This window comes from Meles meles, unplaced genomic scaffold, assembly GCF_922984935.1.
Source record: "Meles meles unplaced genomic scaffold, mMelMel3.1 paternal haplotype, whole genome shotgun sequence".
NCBI classification, from domain to species: domain Eukaryota; kingdom Metazoa; phylum Chordata; class Mammalia; order Carnivora; family Mustelidae; genus Meles; species Meles meles.
The window spans coordinates 545589-553730 of record NW_025721123.1 but is presented as its reverse complement, the minus strand read 5'-3'; the positions used below and the strand labels follow the sequence as shown (position 1 = coordinate 553730).

At 37.9% G+C, this 8142-nt stretch overlaps 1 pseudogene; it reads left to right on the top strand.

The window, feature by feature from the left end:
* The first annotated feature begins 575 nt into the window (after positions 1-575).
* Positions 576-1521, top strand: LOC123936008 (annotated as a pseudogene).
* The last annotated feature ends 6621 nt before the right edge of the window (positions 1522-8142 follow it).

Genomic DNA, 8142 nt, shown 5'->3' with positions numbered 1-8142 from the left:
GTTTTTTTTTTATTTTGATGGGAATTCTCTATGCCTCTTGGATCTGGATATCAGTTTCCTTCTCCAGATTAAGGAAGTTTTCATCTCATTTCTTTACTTAAATTTTCTTCTCCTTTTCTCTCTTTTTCTTCTTCTGGGACTCCTATAATATGAGTATTACTGTTTTATGGAGTCACTGAGTTCCTTAAATCTATTCTCATGTTGCAGAATTCCTCTGTCACTCTTTTTTTCAGCTTCATTATTTTCCATTTTGTCTTCTGTATCATTAATTCATTCATCTGCTTTCTCCAGTTTGCTGTTCATTGCCTGAAGCCTGTTTCCAAGAGAAATATTGTGATGGTGTTTTTATTAGTGCTGTTCCCATTTGAAAGAGGGATATATGCTCAAGGAAACAGAAGAAGGAGGCATTTTCCATCAAATAACACACATTGAGAAAAGTACTATCAGTCTTTACAATATGAATGTTATAAAAGGAAGATAATCATATTAGAAAACACCACAGTTTACCGTTGTTCATTTTATCATCATCTTTCCCTAGAATATTAATCCTTTTATAAATTGAAGTCTACAGGACAATGGAGGAAAGCAACAACAGTTCTGAAAAGGGATTTCTTCTTCTGGGATTTTCAGATGAGCCCCAACTAGAAAGGATCCTTTTTGTCATAATTTTGCTTTTCTACATCTTGAACATTCTGGGGAACACTGCCATCATTTTGGTATCCTGTTTAGCCCCCAAACTCCACACCCCAATGTACTTTTTCCTCAACAATCTCTCTTGTGTGGACTTTTGCTTTACAAGTGTTGCCCCACAGTTGCTGGTTACCATGAATAAAAAAGAAAAAAACATGAGCTATGGTGGATGTGTGGCCCAGCTCTATGTGGCCATGGGGTTGGGCTCCTCTGAGTGTATTCTCCTGGCAGTCATGGCTTATGACCAATATGCTGCTGTCTGCCAGCCTCTGCAATACACAACTATAATGCATCCTCAGCTCTGTGCATCCCTGGCAAGTGTAGCTTGGCTCAGTGGACTCATCACCTCCTTAATTCAATGCTCCCTTACTGTGCAACTGCCACTTTGTGGTCATCATAAACTGGACCACATTTTCTGTGAGGTTCCTGTGCTCATTAAGCTGGCCTGTGTGGACACAACTTTCAATGAAATAGAACTCTTTGTGGCTAGTGTAATTTTTCTAATTGTACCTGTGTCACTCATCTTAGTCTCCTATGGCTTTATAACAAAAGCTGTGCTGAGGATAAAAATCAGCAAAAGGGCTCTGGAAGGCCTTTGGGACTTGTTCTTCCTGCCTGATTGTGGTAATTATGTTCTATGGAACCATCATCTTTATGTACCTTCAACCAGCCAAAAGTAGCTCAAAAAACCAGGGAAAATTTGTGTCTCTTTTCTACACCATAGTCACCCCACTCTTAAACCCCATTATCTATACCTTGAGAAACAAAGATGTGAAAGGGGCCTTGAGAACACTGGTAATGAGAAATGTTCTTTTTTCAGAAAATATATGACTGTAGGTATAACATTAGTGGGCTATTCTTAGCTCACATATTATTTGTTCTAAGTACTGGGTTGTTTTTAAACAATGCCATAAGGAATAGTAACAGAAACAGAATTCTGTAAGAAGCTAACATACTCAAGTCACCGTGGTTTTTCATTCTCTCCAAACATCCTTTGAATGAATCCAAGATCTTATGTTCTATCTACTTTGCTCTTCTTCAACCATGTTATCAAATCAATTTTCATGCACAAATTGTTTCATTCTGGAGTCCATGTGTATCTTGTAAACCTCTGCATATTCCCAAAAGCTCAACTGAAATGTTACCAACACTCCCTAGCTTTCTTGAATTACCATTCACCTCACCTTTAAAAAAATTGTCATAATATATGTTCCCATGAAACATGAAATATACTTTATTTCTATATTTTCAAACACTGTGTACATGCATACACACATAATATATATGTTATAGATCATGTGTATATATGTATACTTCCAAGTTCATAACATATTATATGCATATATATGACATGATCTATACCATACATATTATGTATATGTGTGCATATATATAATATTTATATATACATATATATAATAAACTTGGAAATAATATATAATATGTAACTGTTTCCCCATGAGTTTAAACTAGACAATGGACAGATTTCACTATGTTGGCTTATTTGTATTATGAAAAACATAAACCTAATTCAGAATTGTAATACATTGATTACATTTGTAATGTAAATTATGACTTTATTATTAAAATAGTGAAATGAGTAAGCTTTTATTAAGTTTATCAGTTCACATATTATTTATTTCCCTTCTCTTAAGGGATTTAGAAATTGAGTGAAAGTGAAAGAAAAGTGTGTCATTCTTTCTGTCTTTCTGTCCAAAGAGAGCGAAATTTGTTAACTTGCCAAATCAAGTACTTTAACAGAATTATGCAGCTATAGGAAAATTGATTTAATCTACAATCTTTTACTTTCTTTTTTTATTATGACACAGCAAGGCAAAAAGAAGCATGAAAATATCAATGAAAATAAAAAGCATAATTCATACAGACTCTGTGTGGGCTTTCATGTGATTTAAACTTACAATGACAAAAAAGAAAATAGGATAATTTAAAATTCTTCTTTGTATCAAAGTGACATTGTCAGTCTACAAGAGCTGAAGAGAAAATTTAGACCTGTCTCTACGTCCAAAGACAAGTTTAAAGACAAAAACTCTGCACACATAAGAAAAAAAAATCAGAAAAACTTTCTGAATAAATTAGTTAAGACCTCTATAAAGATACCTTGTGAATTTATAACCTTTAAACACCTTGATAGCAACTGAAATAATGAATACTAAAATTACTAGAAAGAAAAAGCATAAAAGACTAGTTGAATTTGCCTTCTAGAATTTTCAAATATGAGTAACACACTCACTAATGGGAGTAACCTAGTGGAAACAGAGTGGGACATGTTAAGGGACACAAGCTTTCATTTATAATACTCAAGATGAGAAGAAGTTGTATAAATAACTTCTTGCTTATAGAGGCATTACTTCTTTATATCCAGAAAAGCATGGCAATAAAAAACAACCCACACGTCAAAATTGGTGGGAATGCAATCTGGTGCAACCACTCTGGAAAATAGCATGGTGGTTCCTCAAAAAGTTGAAAATAGACCTACCCTATGACCCAACAATTGCACTACTGGGTATTTACCCTAAAGACACAAATGTAGTGATCCGAAGGGGCACACGCACCCAAATGTTTATAGCAGCAATGTCCACAATAGCCAAACTATGGAAAGAACCTAGATGTCCATCAACAGAAGAATGGATAAAGAAGATGTGGTATATATATATATATATATATTCATATTCAATGGAATACTATGTAACCATTAAAATAAATGAAATCTTGCCATTTGCGATGACATGGATGGAACTAGAGGGTATTATGCTTAGCAAAATAAGTCAATCAGAGAAAGACACCTATCATATGATCTCCCTGATATGAGGAAGTAGAGATGCAACGTGGGTGGTTTAGGGGGTAAGAAAAGAAAAAAAGAAACAAGATGGGATCAGGAGAGAGACATACCATAAAAGATTCTTACTCTCACAAAACAAACTGAGGGTTGCCAGGGGGAAGAGTGTAGGGAGAGGGTGGTTTGATTATAGACATTGGGGAGGGTATGTGCTATGGTGAGTGCTATGAAGTGTGTAAATCTGGCGATTCACAGACCTGTACCCCTGGGGCTAATAATACATTATATATTAATTTTAAAAAACCTCTACTTAGGAGACAAGATGGCAGAGAAGTAGGAGGAGGCCCTGTTACAACCTGTACCCTAAAGTGAGCTGATTACCTACCAGAGAACTCTGATCACCCATGAAATCAGCTTGAGATTAGAATTATACACTTCTGGATCTCTACCAGAGCAGAAGATGCCAGTGGACAGGTAAAGCAGAGTGGGAACATCGGAGTGATATCAGAATATAAAATAAAAGGGGGAGGGAGCCACCAGAAGTGACACATTGGAAATTAATACCCCAACACGAGAGTGCCCTGTGATTGGGGAACAGCATTAACTTGGAGTCTGATTGAAAGGACTCAAAATGAGCAAAAGATCTTAAGGGGAAATTGGTGAAATTGGGTGGTAAGGGACAGGGACATAAGCCCATGTACCTAGGACTGCTCTCTGACAAGGAGCCAGAGAGCACAGTGAGAAGCCAGGTCTTGGTTCCTGAGCTTCCAGCTTGCCTGAGAGCCTCTGGGTGGCAGTGCCCTTGAGAGTGAGGAAGTCTGGGGTGGACGCCAGCTGGCAGAATGACAGCTTTTTGCACTCTGCCTGTGTGCTGTGCGAGCAGGGTCTGAGTCATGCCCCACAGCCTCCCCTGAGAGAGGTCCATGCAGGTGCCAGCCAGCTGGCACTCTCTAAGACCCGGAGAGTCTGAGCACTCTCAGCCCTGACCATTGTGAAAATCTCAGTGTGCTATCTCTGCTTGGTACCTCTCTGGTGTACTGGAGCTGCCCAGATAGCTGGTTTTGGGTACAAACACGAGTACCTGTGACCCCAGAGAACTTGACTGGGGACATGCTCTGCCAGCAGCAGAGGGGGAATTTATGTGCTCTGGAGCACCCAGAGGGGAACAGACAGAGGCTTCTCTCTGAGATAGAAGTCTGATGCAGTTTGCTTTCTTATAAACCTCCTAAGAACCGCCAAAAGCCACCACCGAGAAAAAAAAAAAATAAAAAAATAAAAAACCCTCCAGAGACCAAAAGCCTTAAAAACCAGTTTCCTCCGAGGCCAGGACTCAATTCTAGCAAGAATCCCTGAAAAACCACATGGCAGGCCCCTGCTGCAGAAAGCCAGCCAAAAAAAAAAAAAAAAAGACAAGAGGAAAACCACCATTACTTATTAGATACAATTTTTGTTTTTAATCCATTCCCACTATTCTGGTTTTTATCATTTTTAAAATATTTTTTTTCCTTTTTTAAAAATTTATTTATTTTGTTTCAGCGTAACAGTACTCATTGTTTTTGCAAAACACCCAGTGCTCCATGCAATATGTGCCCTCTGTATTACCCTCCACCTGGTTTCCCAACCTCCCAACCCCCGCCCCTTCAAAACACTCAGGTTGTTTTTCAGAGTCCATAGTCTCTCATGGTTCATCTCCCTTCCAATTTCCCACAACTCCATTCTCCTCTCCATCTCCCCATGTCCTCCATGTTCTTTGTTATACTCCAAAAATAACTGAAACCATATGATACTTGACTCTCTCTGCTTGACTTATTTCACTCAGCATAATCTCTTCCAGTCCCGTCCATGTTGCTACAAAAGTTGGGTATTCATCCTTTCTGATGGAGGCATAATACTCCATCCAGTATATGGACCACATCTTCCTTATCCATTCATCCGTTGAAGGGCATCTTGGTTCTTTGCACAGTTTGGCGACCGTGGCCATTGCTGCTATAAATATTGGGCTACAGATGACCCTTATTTTCACTACATCCGTATCTTTGGGGTAAATACCCAGCAGTGCAATTGCAGGGTCATAGGGAAGCTCTATTCTTAATTTCTTCAGGAATCTCCACACTGTTCTCCAGAGTGGCTGCACCAACATGCATTCCCACCAAAAGTGGAAGAGGGTTCCCCTTTCTCCACAACCTCTTCAACACACGTTGTTTCCTGTCTTGCTAATTTTGGCCGTTCTAACTGGTGTAAGGTGATATTTCAATGTTGTTTTAATTTGAATCTCCCTGATGGATAGTGATGATGAACATTTTTTCATGTGTCTGATAGCCATTTGAATGTCTTCATTGGAGAAGTGTCTGTTCATATCTTCTGCCCATTTCTTGATAGGATTATCTGTTTTGTGTGTGTTAAGTTTGAGTTTCAGTCTGGTGTATCCTTAGGTTCAAAATGGGTCTCTTGTAGACAACATATGGATGGGTCCTGTCGTTTTATCCAATCTGCAACCCTCTGTCATTTTATGGGTGCATTTAGGTCATTCACATTGAGTGTGATTATTGATAGATACGTTTTGATTAACATCGTGTTACCTTTGAAGTCTTTCTGTCTGTAGATTGTTTCTGTATTTCTGTTCAATGATATTCTTAGGATTTTTTTCTCTTTTATAGTACCCCCTTAATATCTCCTGCAGTGTCGGCTTGGTTGCATAGTCTTTTAATCATTGCCTGTCTTGGAAATGTTTTATCTCTCCATCCATTTTGAATGTCAGTCTTGCTGGATAAAGTAATCTTGGCTGCATGTTCTTCTCATTTAGTGCTATGAATATATTTTGCCAGCCCTTCCTGGTTTGCCAGGTCTCTGTGGACAGGTCTGATGTTATTCTAATGGGCTTTCCTCTGTATGTAAGGAGCCTCTTTGTCCTAGCTGCTTTTAAGAGGGTCTGTCTAGAAGCATAATTCTTCATTATAACTATTAGGAGTCGTGAGGACTTTCGAGAATCTAAAATCTTGGGGGGAAACCGCTCTGCCTCTAGTACATGAACGTTGTTTCCATTCATGAGATTGGGAAAATTTTCATAGACAACTTCTTCCACTATATCTTCTAGACTTCTTTCTTTTTCCTCCCCTTCAGGGATTCCAATAATTCTGACCTTGGAACATTTCATGGCATCATTTATTTCCCTGATTCCGGTTTCTTGGCTTCTGAGCTGTTTGTTCCTATCTTCCTCCTGATCCTTTCTCTCTATCTGTTTGTCCTCCAGATCACTAATTCTATCTTCTGTCTCAGTTACCCTAGCTTTTAGAGAATTTAGATTAGATTGGAACTCATTGAGAGCATTTTGAACATCATCCCTTTTGGCTTTCAGTTCTGCCCTAATCAATTCCATTTGGTCATCCATGGCTTTCTCCAACCTAGCTATTGCCTGGAGAATTGTTAGTCTGAATTCCTTTTCCAACATATTGTCTATGTCGATAGCCATTAGCTCTGTTGCCGAAGGTCAATCCTCTGTATTTTTCTTCTGTTGGGTATTCCTCCTCCTAGTCATTTTGGTAAGAGATGACTGAACAGATGCAGCTGGATCTATCAATTGTGTTGCAGTCAAGGTGCACCCTGGAACGCTTCTGTGCAATCAGGATTCCCCACCCAAATGAGAGAAAAAAGAAAAGAAAAATAAATAGAGAAGAAAGACACAAAAGAAAAGAAAAGAAAAGAAAAAATTAAAAAGAAAAAGAGAGAGAGAGAAAGAGAGACAGGAAAAAAAGAAGATAAAAGAGAAGGCTCATCCCAAATGGGCCGCAAGGTAAGATTTATGAAGTATACAAACAAAAACAGACAAACAAAAGGAGTGATCATAGTATATGACAAGAGAAAAAAAAAATATATATATATAAAACAACAAAAAAAGGAAGAACCTCATCTGAAAGAACCCCAAGTATAATATTTATATACTATCAGGACAAACACAAATACACAGAAACACTGGCAGAAGGAAAGGATGGGTGAGTGGTTATAAATTCTCAGTGTGGGCGAGGAAGGTTATTTTGATTCTTCCTGGATGTATCTTGATGTTTTTGTTAAGGGACTCAACTTTCCTAAGATAATGGGTAATTAAATGTTGGTTTACCTCTAGGGGTAGCATTGATTGGAGAAAGGCGATTAACTTGATGTTTAACTCTATATGTATATTAGATAATAAAAATTAAAAAAAGAATAAACTAGACTAAACTAAATTAAAATTTAAAAAATTAAAAAATAGAAAAGCAAAAGAAAAACACAGGTGTATGTAACAAAAAGTTCAGGTTAGAAGGTTATTAAGGAATTTGATGTACTGGACATCTCACTGTGATGGTAAATTGGTGAAAAAAATATCTATATGTATATATAAAAATAAGGGAACCAGAATAGTGGTAAAGAGTTAAAAATAAAAGTTGTATTTATGAAGTAGTGGTGGTTCTTCTCTTGTCTTCTTTTTTTTTTTTTTTTTTTTTTCTTCCTTCCTGGTTAGTTTTCTGGCGGAGGGGCCTGCCACGTGGGTTTTCAGACAATGATGTTCCCTGAGTTAGGTCCTCCTGCTGCCCTCAAGGGGGTGGGCTCTGAGGAAACCGTTTTTTTCAGGCTTTTGTTCTCTGGAGGTTTTTATGTTCTTTCATCTGTTTTCTCTTGTC